Source organism: Schistocerca americana, chromosome 5 (genome assembly GCF_021461395.2).
Source record: "Schistocerca americana isolate TAMUIC-IGC-003095 chromosome 5, iqSchAmer2.1, whole genome shotgun sequence".
Classification (NCBI taxonomy): domain Eukaryota; kingdom Metazoa; phylum Arthropoda; class Insecta; order Orthoptera; family Acrididae; genus Schistocerca; species Schistocerca americana.
Genome location: NC_060123.1, coordinates 93,280,040 through 93,301,117, shown reverse-complemented (window position 1 = coordinate 93,301,117; position 21,078 = coordinate 93,280,040). Strand labels below are relative to the sequence as shown.

General features: G+C 40.7%; 1 protein-coding gene and 2 non-coding genes across 3 annotated transcripts in view; 1 reads left to right on the top strand and 2 right to left on the bottom strand.

The window, feature by feature from the left end:
- The window catches only part of LOC124616217 (protamine-3-like), a 109,879-nt gene that overhangs the window by 18,520 nt on the left and 70,281 nt on the right, over window positions 1-21,078 (bottom strand). The gene's annotated exons all lie outside the window — the stretch shown is intronic.
- Window positions 7,578-7,661, bottom strand: Trnas-gga. The gene is given in 2 exon segments: window positions 7,578-7,612; window positions 7,622-7,661. It is a non-coding gene; the product is annotated as a tRNA-Ser (tRNA).
- On the top strand, window positions 17,827-17,900 carry Trnas-cga. Its single transcript has one exon. It is a non-coding gene; the product is annotated as a tRNA-Ser (tRNA).

The following is a 21,078-nucleotide window of genomic DNA, read 5'->3' as shown; positions in this document are numbered from 1 at the left end:
AAGGCCTCTCTTCGGTGTCAAGACACTCCAACAATTCGGATGAAATGGTCTTTCTTTGATTCTTCAGGTCCGCTGTCAGCATTCGTGGAACCCATCGTGAGCACCTCTTTTAATATCCGAGAGTCTGTATCATTGCAGACGCACTTCCAATGCTGAATAACAACGATAGGGCCAATCGTAGAGTTGTGACGCGCCGGTCGGCACGAATAATGGAGTCCGCACGATTCAGCATGTCTGGAGCAGTGGCTGAGACACGACGTCCCGAGCGTGGCTAATCATGGAGCGCTGTTTCTGCATTTGCTGAGGCTGTAACTTTATTTACCCAACTGTACTCCTACCAACTGCCAACAGCAGCATCGCCATACACTGCACAGAAAAGTTTATGGATGTTCACGACGATTTCTTTTTCTCCATACAAAATTCAATAATAGCACGCTGCTTGTAACGTGAGTCGTATGTACACGCTATTTTGACGCTGTACTACGGTTCTGCCATCTGTAACAACGTTTCGTAACTTCACCGGCACACAGAACAAACATAAAATATGGAGCACCAACATGCACGTTTGTCATGTGTATTAATGGTTTTTTTTTTTTTTTAATTTGGGGCGTTACTTATTGAACGACTCTCTACATGTATTGTACACTGACGTGCCGAAACGTTAATGTCGCCTGCTTGATAGCATGTTGATCCACCTTTGAAACACAGTACAACACCGATTCTGCGTGGCACCCATTCGACGAATTGTTGGCAGGCTTCCTGAGATATGTCGCAAGAAATGCCTAGGCACAGGTCGCGCGCTTCCTTTAAACTACGTGCCGGTGGATTGTGGGCACGAGGCTGGCACCCGATAGCGTCCCACACGTGCTCCATCGGGTACAGATCACGTGAATTTGGTGGTGAACACTCCACGTGAATGCAATGTCATACTTCTCAAAAGACTGTAGTACAGTCATTCTAATTTTCTGACACGAACAACTGTCCTGTTGGAAGAAGCCTAGTCTTTGGCGAAGGAGTGTTTCAGGTAGTCTGCGGGTAGACCACAGCTTTCGTGGCGTATTCAGTTACTACCGCAGGATCGTTGGAAGCCCAGATGAAAGTCCCCCACTGCATAATACTGCCCCCACCGGCCAGCCTCTGTGGTGCAGTGCGTGTTTCCAAAAACTGGTTTCCTGGATTACAGCGTGTCCAAATATTACCACCGACCTAGTGGAACTATAAACGTTTGCGTTAGTGCACAGTCAGTTTGGAACGATCCCGTGCCAGCTGCAGTCGCAATTTACGATTCCGCTAGGTCAACGTGGTGACACAAACAGGCTCCCTGCTGCGGAGTCACACGTTCTAAAATTGACGATGAACAGTGTGTATCGAAACATTTGACCTTCACCTAGCACTGTACTCTGTCGTGAGACCTGCCACACACCGCCGCACTACCTGGCTAAGAGCGGGCAAGTCTCCGACATGGAGTCTAACTACATGTGACTTACTCATGGTTTCGCTGTGCTTCAACCACTTGCCATAGTGACGGCAGTAGCACGCGAAAGGCAGACAAGCCTCTCCGTTTCCTGAAATCTTCCCCGGCGCCATGCTGTAACAGTCTGCCTTTGTCAATCACTTATATCAAGGGACACGCACACTGGCAGCTCATATCGTCGTTACAATTGTTCTCCATTCGTCAATGCTCCGCTTACGAATAGTCCTTACCGCATCACGTGCCCGTACCCCACCAGACGACATTCATTCTCCCGTTCCTCAGTGGTCACAATGTCCCGAATCCTTAGTTTATCTTACGCATGGGCGCAGATAGTGTCAGGGTTAATCGTAACTTACAAATCGAAAGTAAGATATTACCTTGGAGCCAGGTTTAAGTTGCTGGATTATGAGCTATCCTGTAGTGGTCTACCGTCGAAAGGTCAGTGGACTATTTCGCGTTCTGGTCTGACAAATGTGAATACTCAAATCCTACATGCATGTTCTATTTCCTGATGTATCATGCGAAGGTATAGGCCACGCGGTGAAGTTTCATCATAAAAACAGTAATAGTGTATCGAAAGAAGAAGAGAGGTGCTGAGAGCGACCCGCCTCGGACTTCAGTATCAAATAACGTCCTCTTTACTATGAACGTATTAGAAATGTAAACTTTTCGATTGAGGCTCCGTCTAATCTGATTCAAATTTCACCAAAGGCCAGTCTTAACTCCTTCGTTCCTTGTTCGTGTATTCGTGCGTCGACATGTTAATTACTGCACTTGGCAACGTTCGTAACAGGCTGTAACCATTCACTGTTGATACTGCAACAGACCGTGTAAAGATATTACGTAGATATCAAGGCAAGTTCCGAATAAATTACCACAAACTCAAAAATACACTCGCGTAAATGTAGAAAATAATCGAATGCAAATAATCAGTTAAACATTACATTTGATAGCTGTTAACCACACACGTAAGGCCGGAAGTGATTCATGACTTTTCGTCAGTGTATGAGTAGCTTCAGCATAGTTTTTGTTTTGTGACCCAATACAGAATAAAAGTTTATAAGTAATAGGTCGTTCAGCCAGTAAACATCCTTATCCTCAAGGAACGCATTTCGCTTTCGTAATGTTACAGAAGTTGGTCGGCGATAGAAATATCTTGCTGATTGCTCACATGCGCAGGTAGAAGGGCAAGCTGAGATTCTACGCTTTTCCATTTGTCGGTGTGTGAAAAAACACGAATAAATGTACGTTAAAAGTGTGTAACACGTGCAGTAATTTATTTTTTCCATCATTCCAAGGGTGTCTGTACGTCTTTTTCCGAAAATCGCGAAAAGTTTAGCATTTATCAGAATATTTATATTTTTAAACGAAAAGTTAGTGACGTTATTTTAGTTGAAACAGTGACTTAAGATTATTGTTATTTTTACAATGTTACGAAATGTGTGTACTTTTTTATGATAACTTTCAATAGACTGTAATATAGGAACCCGCAACCACTGCAGGGGTAAACGTTAAGATATTGCATAACGTGGGATGACAGTAGGCTCATACCGCAATTATGTTATATACATATTTGCTATTATTTCGTAAACGGACTCGTGTTTATTCGAACGCCTTTGCTTCTATTAACGTATACTTCCAGCCGTGTGCGTTTCCACCACTAATTGTGATACATCTGTACATAAATTATTCATTTGGGCGTGTCTATAAATTTTCGACTAGCGCTGTTTGTTTTTCGTCCCAGACAGTCATTTCCGTCACCTGGGCCTCAAATCTGTCTGCTAACGTGACACAGCTTAGCAGAAACAGTGAATTGACTAACTCGATACACACTGCGGTGACGTAATTCGTGGGATAGCGATTTGCTCATATACATGTGGTGGTAGTACCGCGTACACGAGGTATAAAACGGCAGTGCACTGGCGCAGGTGTCATTTCTACTCAGGCAAGTCATGCGAAAAGGTTTCAGACTTTGTTAATGCCGATAGTACTGCCATAATAGACTTCGAACGTAGAATGGTGGTTAGAGCTAGAAGCGAATACCAATTTTCAGGAATTAGCCCTCAGCAGAGACAACGCAGTGGCCGACAGCCACCACATAACGATCGAGAGCAGCGGCGTTTGTCTGAAGTTGTAATTGTTAACAGACAAGGAACAAGGCGTGGTTGGTTGGTTGGTTGGTTGGTTTTGGGGAAGGAGACCAGACAGCCTGGTCATCGGTCTCATCGGATTAGGGAAGGATGGGGAAGGAAGTCGGCCGTGCCCTTTCAGAGGAACCATCCCGGCATTTGCCTGGAGTGATTTAGGGAAATCACGGAAAACCTAAATCAGGATGGCAGGACGCGGGATTGAACCGTCGTCCTCCCGAATGCGAGTCCAGTGTCGAACCACTGCGCCACCTCGCTCGGTTGAACAAGGCGTGAAATAACCGCAGAAATGAACCTGGGACGTATGACGAACGGATTAGTTAAGAAAGTGAGCGAAATTTGGCCTTAATGGGCTAAGGCAGGAAACAATCGACGCGAGTGCCCTCGCTAACAGCACCACATCGCCTGCAGCTCCTCTGCTGGGCTTGCGACCATATCGTTTGGACCCTAGATGAGTGTAAAACCGTAGCCTGGTCAGATGAGTCCCGATTTCAGTTCGGAAGAACTCATGGTATGGTTTGAGTGTGGCACAGACCCTACGAAGCTATGGCCACAAGTTGTCAAGAAGGCACTGTGCAGGTTGGGTGGTGGCCCATAATGCTGTGAGCTATGTTCACAAGCAATTGATTGGTTCCTCTGATCAAATTGAACCGACCATTAACTGGAGAAGGCTACGTTCGCCTACCTGAAGAGCATTTGCAGCCAATCAGGTACTTTATATCCTCTGAGAACGACGCAATCTTTCTGGATGAAAATGCGCCATGTTACTGGACCACAATTACTCGCGATTGGTTTGAAAAGCGTTACGAACAGTTCGAACGAACGATTTTGCCACCCAGATCACCCGGCGTGAATCCCATGGAACTTTTATGCGACATTACGGAGGGGTCAGTTCGTGCAGAAAATCTTGTGGCGGCAACACGGCTATAGAGGCAGCGTGGCTCAGTACTTCTGCAAGGCAGTTACAGCGATTTGTTGAGTCCATACCACGTCAAGGCGCTCCACTATGCCGGGAAAAGGAGAGGTCAAACACGATATTAGGAACTATCCCAAGACTTTTGTCAACTCAGTGAATACTCAAAAATGTACTGAATTTACTTTATTCGGCTGTTTATTTTACCTGGCAAGATGGGATCTTTAGGCTCTCTCTTACATCTAATCAGACACACTTAGTGAATCATCAACACGGTCTGTGTAGCGCTTGTGCAGGGTATAATGGAATACATGTCCAGAAGTAATGATATCTGGCGTTCTCCAAGGAAGTGTTATAATCCCCCTGCTGTTTCTAAACTATCAAATTTAGGAGGTCCAGTGAGTAGCCCATTTAGATTGAAAACATCGCACTGAAATTGTTGTGCAGAAGGCTAAACAAATAGTGCATCGTCTAAATGTTCTGACAATAGAAAGCAGTAATTCTTCTAAAAAGACTGCCTACGTTACGCTTTTCCGTTTTCTTCTGGAGTAATGCTGTGTAGTACCTGATCCTTACCAGTTAGGATCCATATATGAGATGGAAAAAGTCCAGACTGTATTGTCGCTAAAGAGGGGTAAAGAGTGGTGCAAGTCTATTACCTCCACTTTTCTGCCTATAATGCTTCTGTAATTAATGATCCAAACAAACAGAAAGAAAGGTTCATCTCTAGTAAGAAGCCATATGGTTGGATATTTCTGGTATCTCAAATGCAGATTTTTCAGCGCTCATTTAACTTTAGGACTCTCTATCTCACAATGAACAAAAATGAACTTGTACCACAATTTAAATAAGCCTTTCATATGATATCCGAGTTGTGGTGCCCATAACTATAACAGTGTTTTTCGTTGTCATATCTTTTCGTGAAATTTCATTTCTCAACCATCTCCTCCGAATACTAAAATAATTTTTGTTCCCTCTGACATCGGGAGAAATTACTATCGTAGTAAAATAGGTGGAAACAGACCTTACACGGAAAGAATTAGGTATTTATTAATCTTAAATGTTACTTGAAACTGGAATGGTTGATAAAAAATCTGAAGGTGGTGCTCCAAACCATCTGCCATGCATTTAACTGTGAATTGCATGGTAATTGTTTAAATGTAGATGTAGGTGTATATCTTTGGCCGTTTCACACTGATTTCTAGTCGACCATGCTGTAACTCAGTGAAACGTGCATCTTCTCAGGTTTATCGATTCCGATGGATTAGCGAGGTCTTAATTTACTGAGTGTCGGTTTGAAAGCCTCGTTTAAAGCGGAAGCTCCTTCCCTGCTCATTAAGATCTCCAACACCCTCACTTCGATAAACTCCTTAATCACTGCGCCTGGAGAACTCGAAGCCGGCGCCTTGCTGATAGAGCGGCCGCGTCTCATTTCATCATTAGACAGCAGGCGGGACTCGGTAGCTGTTCGTCTGGCCAGCTTTGTCCGCTGGGGGGGGGGGGGGGGGGGTTTGTCTCTAGTGCCGTTTGCGCCCTGCCCCTCTCGCTCCAACAGACCGTCTCAGATAGGACGCGCAACGCCTACCCCGAAGGCGATGGAACTTCAAAGAAAAAAAAAAATGGCTCTAAGCACTGTGGGACTTAACAGCTGAGGTCATCAGTTCCCTAGACTAAGAACTACTTAAACCTGATTAACCTGAGGACATCACACACATCCATGCCCGACGCGGAATTCGAACCTGCGACCGTAGCAGCAGCGCGGTTCCTATCTGAAGCGCCTACAACCGCTCGGCTACAACGGCCGGCGCGGCGGTATTAATTTCCGAAGTTCTACATTGTCTACAACTTTAGAATAAATGCTCTCTTATTAAATTTCATAATTACTGCGTTTCAGAAAACCATAAATACGGTAAACTGAGTAACTGTACTTGTCATTCTAAATTTGAGGGATTGTGCTTAGTCTCTGATAATAACAACGTTGTCCATGTTCAAATTTCTATAGTTTGTGTAGTGCTTATGTTTTCTATATGTAGTAAGAGCCATAATTGTAACATTTTCGTATACTAAACTTAATCTTCCATCAGTTTTCGTGCAACTTTTGCACTGAACAAAGTCCTTAAGGCAAGTGCTATGATTCTCGTATGTCACCGTCTTGCCCGACGAGTTTAACTACATAAAGGACATGTATTCTTAATTGCGTATATGAACAACCATCAGCTATATAATGGAATCACAATGACTTATTTCCCACCCATCGCGAGCGGTCGTCTTACCCTTAGGCTATCCGACTTACGGCTAAGCCCAAACTTTCATACGTCGTGGACCATGCGTCTACAACCTTTAGTCGTGCATCCATTATATGTCTTCCTGTACAGGCGAGATAGTTTACTTTTAAGTCGCGTGCCCCATGTCGGCGGATAAAGACTAAATTGGACCTGCAATGATGTCCACTGGCCATTACATCGTAATTTGGAACAACAGCGACATTGCAGCATAGTATTTATCGCCCGACATCGGGCAATCTACTTCTAAATAAAATGTCTCGCTTGCACGGGAATAAACACAATGGATATAAGAGTATAGGTTGTAGACACATGGTTGAAGAGATATCGAAGTTCGGGTCTGGCCTTGAGGCTTGCTCAGATGTTGTTGTTGTTATGGTCTTCAGTCCTAAGACTGGTTTGATGCAGCTCTGCATGCGACTCTATCCTCTGCAAGGCTCTTCATCTCCGATTAACTACTGCAACCTACATCCTTCTGAATCTGCTTAGTGTATTCATCTCTTGGTCTCCCTGTATGGTTTTTACCCTCCTACACACTTCCATCCAGTTTTAAATTGGTGATCCCTTGATGTCTCAGAAAGTGTCGTACTAACCGAACCGTTCTTCTAATCAGGTTGTGCCACAAATTGATCTTCTCCCAAAATCCAAAAAAATAATTCAAATGGCTCTGAGCACTATGGGACTTAACTTCAAAGGTCATCAGTCCCCTAGAACTTAGAACTACTTAAACCTAACCAACTTAAGGACATCACACACATCCATGCCCGAGGCAGGATTCGAACCTGCGACCGTAGCGGTCTCGCGGTTCCAGACTATAGCGCCTAGAACCGCTCGGCCACCCAGGCAAGCCCCCAATTCCATTCAGTACCTCATTAGTTACGTGTACTAACCCACCTAACCTTCAGCATTCTTCTGTAGCACCATGTTTCAAAAGCTATTCTCTTCTTGTCTCAAATGTTTACCGTGCATGTTTCACTTTCACAAATGGCTACCCTTCATACAAATACTTTCAGAAAAGTCTTTCTGACACTTAAATCGATACTCAATGTTAACAAATTTCTCTTCTTCAGAATCGCTTTCCGTGCCATTGCCAGTCTACATTTTACGTGTATATCCTCTCTACTTCTACCAACCTCAGTTATTTTGCTGCACAGCTTGCAAAACTCATCTACTGTAAGTGTCGTTTCCTAATCTAATTCCCCCAGAATTACCTGATTTAATTCGACTACATTCCATTATCCTCGTTTTGATTTTTCTGATGTTTGTCTTATATCCTCCTTTCAAGACATTGTCCATTCCGTTAAACTGTTCTTCCAAGTCCTTTGCTGTCTGACAGTATTACAATGTCATCAGCAAACTTTAATGTTCTTATATCTTCTACATGTCTTAATTCCTAATCCAAATTTTTCTTTGCTTTCCTTTACTGCTTGTTTAGTGTACAGATTGAAAAACATAGGCGATAGGCTACAATTCTGTCTCACACCCTTCTCAATCATTGCTTCTCTTTCGTGCCCCGCAACTCTATTAACTGCCTTCTATTTACTGTAGGGTCATTCCATCTCAAATCAACTAACAGTCCGAACCTTGATATCACAGATTTGGAATGAATTTTTTTCGGGTAATGTACCCACTAACAATAGTTTAAATTTGAAATTTCAAATTTTTCTGACCTTTGGTGTTTGAGTTTCAAGGGTTTAAAAACAAAAAAACCCTGTTTTCTTTCAATCGATGATTGTTTTAAAACGCTGTAGCTCAAACTATACAACCTAGAGAGCTCAAACCAGCACCACTATTTTCCTCTAAAAATTCCCTTCAATTTGATATGTAACATGACCATGCTACCTAAATCTGAAAATTTTAAACTATTCAAAATAATTTTTCTTAAATTTCCAGAATACGTACCCTCAGATTTTTATAAAATTGTATGTGTTGTCCAGTGTAACTGACTACATGCATGCAAAATATGAAGATGGGATCTCAATGAGTTCTTGTATAAAATAATATTTTACTACCACAATACACACTAGTGAGGTGAAAAGCAGACTATTTCTAGGCTATGATTATTAAGGTAGGTCTATGTAATTCTAACAAACTTAAATTATTATGTTAGCCTTTTTACGCAGCACTACCCTCTTATTGCTTGTTAATTCATCAAATGATATTGAAATTGAAGTATAAAATATATACAAAAATAATAACTTAAGAATCTTACGATTTTATACGACATTCATTTTTATTATAAAAAAGTGAGATTTTCATATAGAGTTAAGGCTCTAGTTTTGGTCACTACGCCACTTATGGCCACCTTGATGTAACGGGTGCAATTGTAAGCTTCTTTGGAATACCAGCCAGTCCTACCATAGATTATAATTAGCAATATGAAATGTGCTATTTAATTGTCTATAGAAACATTTCTTTGTTTAGTCTTGTTTGAAGTCACCATTTAATGAAAAGATCTGTGTTGTAGAAGTTGATATACGTAGTGTTTTTCTTTAACCGACACACAATCTCTATTTTTGTATTCTACATGTTGTTCTAAGCATCAGAAGAAACTTAATTTATTGAGAGGTAAGATTAAGTATTATATTTTCATTTCCTACAAGTTAAACATGATGAAACCTAAAAACATGTTATTAATCTGGCCATAAGTGGAGCCTCAACCCTACATTAAAATGTGCATGAAATAATTATAGCAAAAAACCTTAAAAGTGCGCTACAGGGCTATTATAAATGATTGAAGCGATTTCATAAATTCACTGTAGCTCCATTCATTGACATATGGTCACGACACACTACAGATACGTAGAAAAACTCAAAGTTTTGTTCGGCTGAAGCCGTACTTCAGGTTTCTGCCGCCAGAGCGCTCGAGAGCGCAGTGAGAAAATGGCGACAGGAGCCGAGAAAGCGTATGTCGTGCTTGAAATGCACTCACATCAGTCAGTCATAACAGTGCAACGACACTTCAGGACGAAGATCCACCAACTGCTATTATGTGAAAGATTCAGTGTTTAAACCTCCTCTACCAAGCAACGTGCGAGAACTGCAAGCTCGCATCAACGATGCTTTCGAACTCACTGATGGGGACATGCTGTGCTGAGTGTGGGAGGAACTTGATTATCGGCTTAATGTCTGCCGAATCACTAAAGGGGCACATATCGAACATTTGTGAATGCCTAAAAAAACTGAGTTTTTGTATGTGTGTGCAAAGCATTGTGAAAATATCTCAAATAGTAAAGTTATTGTAGAGCTGTGAAATCGCTTCAATCATTTGTTAAACCCTGTATATTGTACTGTGTTTTAGTGTTAAGTGGTCCAAGTGATCTAGTATAGAGCGGTGTAGTCTTAGTGTACGCTGTGTGATGCATGTGGTAATATATCGAACATCATAAAATACCATTATTTACTTTTTTTTCTAGAATGTTCCAGATAGTAGAAATGTAGTTATTTAAGTTTATATATATATATATATATATATATATATATATATATATATATATATATATATATATACTTTTTGATAGTAGAACGTGTTACCTTACAGAAATGGCATCTCAGAATAATTGGGCGATTGTTGCTGTTACATGTTGTAACCCTTTTAAAGTAGAACACCATAAGATAGTCTGTGTACAATCACTAAAAAATGTAACAGACTGGATGTGCTCTCTAGACTTAGGAATCATTAGTGGCATAAAAATATGTGATGCATATAGGGAAAAGGTTAGTGACGAATACAAAACAGAAGCAGTAGTTTTACCTTGAAGTAGCGAAAATCTAAACGATTTTGTGTATCTTACTTATGAGTTGGAGCTGTCAGAAAATAGAAGAATTTGGAGTGACAAACTACATGGCTCGTGCAGTAAAACTGTTAGTGAAAGAGAAAGGAATTTTGTCAAATCCTAATCCTAAACCTGGAAGAACTCTATATGAGAGTATTGTTGACCGTGTAAAAGACTTCTACGGTTCTGACGACGTTAGTAGAATGATGCTGGGGAAAAATGATTGTGTGACCATAAGAAATATAACTGGAAAGATCCAGGTTCTAAAGAGGCTAATGTTGGCAAATTTGCAAGAAATATTCCAATTATTCACAGCAAACAAAATTGGGTTTTCCAAGTCTTGCGAATTAAGACCAAGGGACTCTATCCTGGCTGGAAGAAGTGGCACACATACTGTTTGTGTGTGTGTGTGTGTGTGTGTGTGTGTGTGTGCGCCTTACACCAAAACAATAAGCTATGATGAATGGTGCTAACATGCAAAATTTTGTTTTGGATGGAGATAAAACTGCTTCGAAATCTTATCATTCGTGCCTAGTCAAGATGATGTGCAATCTATCATCGCAACAATGTTTTATGGATATTTGTAAAGAATGTCCTGGTGTCTCTAGACTTAAAGATCTATTGAATGCAAAGTCAACTGACGATATGATTGATGAAGTTACCTGAAAAAAGTGGGTAACTGTAGATAGGTGTTTGTGGGAAACTGTAGTAAAAAGTACTGATGACTTTCTGGATGAGTTTTTGGACACTCTAATGAAGGTAAAAACTCATTCATTTATAGCTAGTCAGCAGAAAGAATACTACAGCGAAATCAAGGACAATTTAACTCATGGCCATGTAGTAGTCAAATGTGATTTTGCAGAAACTACTCTTTTGTAGTACAAGGTATAATACAATCATTCCACTGGACTACCACCCAAGCTACACTGCATCCTTTCATCATATATTATAAATGGGAGGGAAAACTAAAACATCTGTAGTATGTCTTCATATCAGATTGCCTGAAACATAGTACAGTCGCTTTCTGTGTATTCTGGAAAACCTGCTAGAAATCAAAGCAAACCTTGCTTTTTGCACTTAAAAAGAATACTTACTTTTCTGATGGCAGCGCTGCACAATATAAAAATAAGGAAAAGTTCCTTAATTTGTGTTTGCATAGAACTGATTTTGAAGTTGAGGCAGCGTGGCAGTTCTTTGAAACATCCCATGGCAAGAGTGCATGTGATGGCCTTGGTGGAACTGTTAAGCGGCTAGCTGCTAAAGCCAGCTTACAAAGGCCATGTGACCAACAAATCTTAACACCCAAATCACTAAGTATTTGCCATGGAAAACATAAAAAACATTGACTTTGAATATTGCACAACAGAGGACTATGAACTGACCAAAGAATACTTAATTCCTTGGTTTAGTGAATCAAAAGCGATTGTGGGAACACCAAAGTTTCACTCATATAAACCGTGCACAGAATCAAATCACTGTCAAGCCTTATCATTTTTGTCTGGTTGAGTCTCTTGAATATGTGACAACAATGAACCAAATAACACCATCACATATGGAAAATTCTATGGTTTGGTTTTGTGACAGTAGCATATGATGACTCTTGGTGGCTAGGATGCATTGAAGAAAAATACAATGACATGTACCGAATAAATTTTTTACACCCAAAGGGTCCAGCCTAGTATTTTTACGATCCACAACCAAGAGATATTAGATGTCCCAGGAAATACTCTTTTACAAACAGCGAATCCAGCAACAGCTACAGGAAGAATCTACAGTTCAAGTGCTAAAGAAATGAAGTTGTCTTCTCTTGCTTTAGGAAAACTTCTTAAAAGATCATAAAAGAAGCACATTTAAATTATGTTAAACCTACCATCACTATACACTAAGTTGTAGAAATACGATGCGTATTAACTTTGTAAATACCAATTGGTATTATAAATACAGTTCTATCCATGCAAATATCAACAAGTTTATTTTTTACCAAGTGAAATTACTTATATCCCAATTTCTAATATAAGGATCTTGTTGTAAATGATTACAAATAACACTGGAAAACCAAGAAAAGATAATCTCTGCCATTTACAACTAAGGATGAAGGCGAGTGGCTTTAATCAAAATTTTAATTTGTAGGATGTATATTATCGATTATAATATGTTCACTGCCTTCTGATGCACAGTTAAAAGAATCTTGAACATTAAATTAAAACAACAATATATGACTTAACAAACAGTAAAAAGGTTAACATAATAATTTAAGTTTGTTAGAATTACATAGGCCTACCTTAGTATTCATAGCCTAGAGATAGTCTGCTTTTCACCTCACTAATGTGTATTGCAGTAGTAAAACATTATTTTATACAAGAACCCATTGAGATCCCATCTTGAAATTTTGCATGCATGCAGTCAGACTGGACAACACATACAATTTTTATAAAAATTCCGAGGGCACATATTTGGAAATTTCAAAAAAAGTTTTTGGAATAGTTTAAATTTTCAGATTTAGGTAGTATAGTCATGTTTCATGTCAAATTGAAGGGAATTTTTAGAGGAAAACAATGGTGCAAGTTTGAGCTCTCTAGGTTGTATAGTTTCTAAGCTACAGCATTTTGAAACGATCATCGATTGATCAAAAACAGTTTTTCTTATTTTTAAACCCTTGAAACTCAAAAACCAAAGGTCAGAAAAAATTGAAATTTCAAATTTAAACTAGTGTTAGTGGGTACATTATCTGAAAGGAAATTCATCCAAATATCAGATGTCATGGTTCAAATCATGTAGTACAATTAGTTGATTTGACATGGAATGACCTGTACAAATTGTAAACAGCCCTTCGCTCCCTTTATCTTACCCCTGCCACCTTCAGAATTTGAAAGAGTATTCCAGTCAGCATTGCCAAAAGCTTGGTTCTCTTTCCTCCAAAGCTCTCTAATTTTTCTGTAGGCACGAACTACCACTAATAATTTACGCTTCTAGATCCTCACATTTGTCCTCTAGCCATTCCTGCTTAGTCATTTTGCATTTCCTGTCTATCTCATTTAGACGTTTGTATTCCTTTCACCTGCCTCATTTATTGCATTTTTATATTTTCTCCTTTCATTGACTAAATTCAATATCTCTTGTGTTACCGAAGGATTTCTACGAGCCCCCATCTTTTTACCTACTTAATCCCCCAGTGCCTTTACTATTTCGTCTCTCAAACCCACCCATTTTTCTACAGTATTCCTTTCCCATGTTGTTCTTGGTCGTTCCCTAATACTCCATCTGAAACACCCTAAAATGTCTAGTTCTTTCAATTTATCCAGGTCCCACCTCCTTAAATTCCTACCTTTCTGTAGTTTCTTCAGTTCTGATCTAAAGTCCATAACCAATAAACTGTGATTAGAGTCCACATCTGCTACTGGAAATGTCTTACCATTATATAAACAATCTGAAACCTTCCGGTGTCTTCAGGACTCTCTATGTATACAGCCTTCTTTCATGGTTCTCAAGCCAAGTATTAGCTGGCTCGAATAGCCTAATCGTGAAGCGACTGCTCGCGATAAGTGGGAAGTCTGGGTTCGAGTCCTGGTGTGGCACAAATTTTCACTGTCGGCGTTCCGTTATAAAACTGATGGTTGTCCACATTCGCAATTGGGAATAAATTTCATGTATTTCGTAACCTCTGCGGTCACCACACTCAGCGTGACAGACTGTCAATCCTAAGGGCCCGGGTTCGATTCCCGGCTAGGTCGGAGATTTTCTCCGCTAGGGACTGGGTGTTGTGTTGTCCTAATCATCATCATTTCATCCCCATCGACGCGCAGGTCGCCGAAGTGGCGTCAAATCGAAAGACCTGCACCAGACGAACGGTCTACCCGACGGGAGGCCCTGGCCACACGACATTTCCATTTACCACACTGCCTGTTCTTTCGGACGTGCAGTCATGTCCGAAGGAGAATTGTATCGCAATTCGGAATACGACAGGCACTGTAGTATCGTAATATAAATTTCTTTGACATCCATTTGGGAGACATTGTCAACTTCTCACTAGGTTACAATGAGTATCTCTCCCGTAATATTCGCCAGCTTGAAACCTGAGGCCATTGTATTCTTTCCGGTTGAATTACTACCTATGGATTTGGGCTGGAAATCACTACAAGAAAGGCGTTTTTCGTTGCGACTGAATCTTCTCACGAAATTCCAATCACCAACTTTCTCCACCTAATGCGAAAATATTTTGTTGACACCGACCTACATACGACGGGACGACCACGACGATGAAATACGGGAAATCAGAGCTCGTACGGAAAGATATAGGTGTTCATTATTTTGACGCGCTATACCAGATTGGAATAATAGAGAATTGTGGAGGTGGTTCTATGTACCGTCTGCCACGCACTTAAATGTGATTTGCAGAGTATCCATGTAGATAGAGAGATAGATAGATATGGAACTCACCATTACACGCGGATTTTTGTTGCGTAGTCTCTCAAATTGTAGGAAATAATTTTTTACGAAAAAGGTAATTTTTGTTGAATTTTCTATACACACACATATACTCTACCGATACTCAAAGTGTGCTCGGCGGAGTGCTGGGGCTCTGCAACGTGTTTGCGACAGCTTCTTCAAAATAATGTCAACCTAAAGAACAAAGCATATGAAGTCTTGCAAAGGACTGAGAAAAACAGCGTACAAATATCATTAACATTGTTTTTGTAATCGTTATTTTTTCTCGCAGTACGTAGTAACCGAAAGTGAAGTGACAAGCAGTACACTAAATCTACAATATTGCTAACATCAAAAACTACAAATAAAACAGTTCGCTTGTACAAATAGGTACGTGGTCATTCGAGGCTAACCACTGCTCACTCACACAGAGGCCGCACTGTCACTCTCACTCTCTCTCTCCTCCTCCTCCTCCTCCTCCTTTCTATCTCTTTTGCTGCCTTCTGTCTCATCTACACACGCTGCGAGCATCTGTAAGGGGTCCGTAGGCCCTTACTATAAATTTGCACTCGGCACAGGTCGATAGGGCAAACAATCGATTGTGTCGTGTTGCGAGAGCGAGTGTGAAGCTTAGCAGTGCCATGTTGCGGGTAGAGGTGTGTGGAGGCCTGTTGTTGTAATGCAAGGCTTTAACGACAAAGGGAGTTGCCATCGCCGTGGTTTAACCCCTTTGTACTAGAAATAATACCGGGAAAGTGAAGAAGTATAATTACAGAAGTGGTCAGTGACATTTCTACCACCGATATTCTGGTTTCGCGTCTACCGCGCCGGCATCACCTTTGATTGTTGTGTTGAATTGCAGTGTTGGGATGCAGCGTTGGGATGCAGCGTTGGGATGCAGCGTTGAAATGCAGCGTTGAAATGCAGCGTTGAAATGCAGCGTTGAAATGCAGCGTTGAAATTCAGCGTTGAAATGCAGCGTTGAAATGCAGCGTTGAAATGCAGCGTTGAAATGCAGCGTTGAAATGCAGCGTTGAAATCCAGCGTTGAAATCCAGCGTTGAAATCCAGCGTTGAAATCCAGCGTTGAAATCCAGCGTTGAAATCCAGCGTTGAAATGCAGCGTTGAAATGCAGCGTTGAAATGCAGCGTTGAAATGCAGCGTTGAAATGCAGCGTTGAAATGCAGCGTTGAAATGCAGCGTTGAAATGCAGCGTTGAAATGCAGCGTTGAAATGCAGCGTTGAAATGCAGCGTTGAAATGCAGCGTTGAAATGCAGCGTTGAAATGCAGCGTTGAAATGCAGCGTTGAAATGCAGCGTTGAAATGCAGCGTTGAAATGCAGCGTTGAAATGCAGCGTTGAAATGCAGCGTTGAAATGCAGCGTTGAAATGCAGCGTTGAAATGCAGCGTTGAAATGCAGCGTTGAAATGCAGCGTTGAAATGCAGCGTTGAAATGCAGCGTTGAAATGCAGCGTTGAAATGCAGCGTTGAAATGCAGCGTTGAAATGCAGCGTTGAAATGCAGCGTTGAAATGCAGCGTTGAAATGCAGCGTTGAAATGCAGCGTTGAAATGCAGCGTTGAAATGCAGCGTTGAAATGCAGCGTTGAAATGCAGCGTTGAAATGCAGCGTTGAAATGCAGCGTTGAAATGCAGCGTTGAAATGCAGCGTTGAAATGCAGCGTTGAACTGCAGCGTTGAAATGCAGCGTTGAAATGCAGCGTTGAAATGCAGCGTTGAAATGCAGCGTTGAAATGCAGCGTTGAAATGCAGCGTTGAAATGCAGCGTTGAAATGCAGGGTTGAAATGCAGTGTTGAAATGCAGCGTTGAAATGCAGTGTTGAAATGCAGTGTTGGATTAGCGTGTGATGATAATGGAAAATGAAGAAGCCTGTGCGGAGATTAGCCGTATTTAGATATGTATGACGAAGGCAGTGGCTGTCTCCTCCTTTTTGTGTTTTTTTGAGACGAATATAGATTCGTAATTAGTGAAACTGTGTTCGTGTTTTTCTTGTTACCAGACATTTCATTTCATTATTTCAGTATTGAGAAGGACGAACTGGAAAGTAACAATTTCCGTAACAGTCAATTCCGATTGCCAGCCCCATTAGGTACACGGTCACGTTAATAATAATTATTGGGCTGCTATTCGATCAGATCAGGATAAATAAACGGAGGTGTTACACATCCCACTATTCTCTCTTCGTCTATGTCTCACCCACAGACACCTCGAACAACCTCGATCGATTGCACAGCTCTTCGCTACCTGTGCTTCACTGCCCAGGACCGTATAAACCCGCGCCGTGCAGCATAGAGTACAGTTTCTACTCGAGTTGGCGATTTCAACGCCCAGTTCTATTCGACATTGCTCTCGGACCGCAGTATACACGATTTGTGTTTTCTGTTGACTACCTATGTAAAAACTAGTGTCTCGTGGCGATATTATTCTGTTTGTCATATTGTAAAATCAGATTGTTGATTTAAAAAAAATAGAGTGAATCATTTACGTAAAAGGGTGCTACAAAATCTTGTATCGATAGTTGAAAGGTGGCTTATCCAGAATACGCGGCTTCAAATCTCAAAGGCCTTCGATCAAGATTATGAGATTCGAGAAGGTGATGTAACGATTTAAAATCCACAGTTTCGAGTGGTAAGACACCAAACGACTCACTAGAGGTGGGAAGAAAGTCAGACGCAGTAAAACCAGTCCCGGATTTGAAACATCCTGGCAGATTAAAACTGTGTGCACCGACCGAGACTCGAACTCGGGACTGGCAGAAGTAGAGCTGTGAGGACCGGGCGTGAGTCGTGCTTCGGTAGCTCAGATGGTAGAGCACTTGCCCGCGAAAGGCAAAGGTCCCGAGTTCGAGTCTCGGTCGGTGCACACAGTTTTAATCTTCCAGGAAGTTTCATATCAGCGCACACTCCGCTGCAGAGTGAAAATCTCATTCCAGTCCCGGATTTGTTAATTGTAATGGCTCATCTCTCCTCATGTTATGTAACGAGCTACTTCCGCGTAGTTCCATGGTACCTGCTAACATACGCCAACATTGACAAACTATACACCCTAGCTGCAAAGAGTTATGAGAAAAAATTTATATGTAAGGAAGAATAATTATTGAAGTGTTAAAATGTGTGAAGTACCTGACTCAAACTGTGAATCGAAAGGACACGGATGCATCGTATTTGGTCAGCTATCGCACTGTGCAAATGGACGAAGTGCGTACCATCGCTTGGAATTTAATAAAACCACTGTGGACGCAGGACAGCGGCTGGTCAAATACGTAACAAGGAAAATCGTCAAATAGCCGTGGAATTTGAGAAGTTATTTTGTTTTATTTTCGCAGACAGTTTCGGCAATTCAATATCCCGTCTTCAGGCCTCATATGCATCAAATATATATAAGTTCAAACTTAACAGCAACTGTTCAGTTGTCAAGTCTTCGAAGGAAGCACTTTATATACGAATTCACGACAACCAGAAACCCGTGGCACCAATATGGCAATATTGATGAGTTTGAGTGTCTATATATGACGTGCATATTGAACCTGGATGTGGCATACTGAATTTCCGAAGCAGGTTTTGCAAATGAAATAACTTCTCAAATCGCACAACTGCTTGGAGATTTTCCTTGTTAAATAATACATTATATGCTCGTTGAAAAATCTGCAAATTATCTTTCTACAGTGCGGCATTCGAATGACACTTTTTTGGGTCGAATTAATGATCTCGCAGGCTACATTAAACAGGAACTAAATGGTAGCCATCGACGCAACAAATTCGTCTTGCAAATGAATGAGTCTATTGATGTTTCTGGATTGGCCATCTTGCTGATAATTCTAAGATATCTATTTAAGCATTCACCTGAATAATGCTTGCTCATGTGCGAATCTCTCAACTATTACTACTAGAAAAGAATTTTTTTAACATGATCAACTATATCTCTGAAATAAACTCTGTCCATTGGAATGATTTTATCGATATTTGTGCATATAGTGCCTAGGCGATGAGTGGTGTAACTGCTGGAGCGTTATCATTAATAAACAGTAAAGCCCCAAACTGCAGTTACAGCCATTGTATCCTGCATATATACGCACTAGCGATGAAGAATATGCCGCCAAATCTAGAAGTGGTTCTTGATGAAGAGGTACAAAATTAACCAATAACTTCAAATTACACCCTCTTCACTTCCACACGTTTTTACTATTGAGGTAAGTTTGTGGGAGCAGGCATATAGCACTACTGTCCCACATCTAAGTGATCTCAGGGTAAAACCTTACCAAGATTATTCGAAATAAGAGTTGAATTACTGGCTTCAGTGACTTACATTCCTTTCAAATTAAAAGATCGTTTGAGCGATGTCACTTGGTTGTTCAGACTAGCTTTCTTGTCAGATACATATTGAAAAATCAATCAGCTAAACCCGTCTTTACAAGGAAACAGACTACATTCTCAATATTAATAACAAAATAATCGCCTTAAAATGAATTTTGGCCGGATTTATTCGTTGGTAATGCAGCAGATTAGCAAATAAAATGTCTGAAAAATTTATCGATGTCTCCGTGATATGCCTGCAGCTTTTGAGGTGTAGTTTCCTAATATCATAATACGGAACTCAAAATAAATTCATTTGCTCAAAATCCTACTGCACCGAATTTGCAGAAGCCAGAATATATGTCGACGAAACCTATGACTGCTGTTTAGAAATGACATGACATTCAGGCATGGAATCGTGGCTCAATACAATCTTACTTCATGCGTTTTGGTGCAGGTCTCGTAGTGAATATCCACAACTTGCCACACATGTGCTGACTGCCCTATTTCCAAAAGCATACCACTGCGAAATGGGATTCTCAGCATACGCAGTTTCAAAGACAGATTACCACAATAGAATGGCTGGTGAACCCGACGTGGATATTTTTAAAGTCTTATAGGAAACACTTTGTCAAAAATAAAAACCAACTTCGAACCTCCCTTTAAATGTAAACAATTTGACCAGTTTACAGTGAAATCAGTACAGCGTTATTTGTTGGATTAGATTAGATTTGCTTTCATTCCAATTTATCCGTAATGAGGAGGTCCTCCAGGATGTAGAACATGTGTATTGTATTGCTGTGTGTTTTGTCTGTTTAATGTACCTATTTTTATATGTTTTCCATCAAATTATTGTAATTAAATAATGAACATAAAAGCAGGTTTTGCTTATTTTAGGGCTCTGTAAAGTATTTAGCATTTTAAAAGGGTTATGTCGCCAAAGAAGCTTGAGAACCACTGTCATAGTGCACGTTCTTTAGATCGAATTGCCACTGAAACACCAATTAACGTATGGAATGATGAAACATCTTACGTTCTACATACTCAATGCCGTATTTCAGTAGTGGTAGTACTTACGGAGCTTGAGCCATTAAGGAAATGGATTTCACATTTTCTGTTTCTTACATGGTTTTGGTCGTCTGCATAGTTGTTTTCGACGCTGGCGCAACGTCGGCTCGAGTTATTGATCAATGTGTGTATTTATTTTGGAATCTGTTGAAACACGTTTTTAAGTCTTTGGTTGGCCTTCCTCGTCTGGGGGTGTACGAACTATGTGGGTGGAGGTACTCAATACCGCAATCCATCGTGACAGACAGTATTTGTTCGAGAAGAGCAGATTTAGGTCGGTGTAAAATTCTTGTAACGTAACATGGAGGAAGAAGTTGCTCACATTTCTGCAGTTATGATGAAATTTTTGCATCATGATTATCGTAGAGTAAGTATTCAAAAGAATCATGATATTACTTTGTTGCGTTCGGTTACCATGCACACACTCTTCTCAATACACAGCTTAGGTTACAAATTTAGCGTATTGTAGTGCATTTCCTTTACTACGTTCTCTGTGTTAATTGCTTCAGTCGTGACTGTGCTACCTATAGTCACCGTATTCCTTTGTAATGATACATAAAGCCCCAATCTCCTAGTTTTCCGTCTGTTAGTAAATATATTGGTGTTAAAATGTTGCAAGAGATTCAGTAAATCATCTGTTGAAAGTTACACATACTAGAAGAACCTATGAACTTACATGA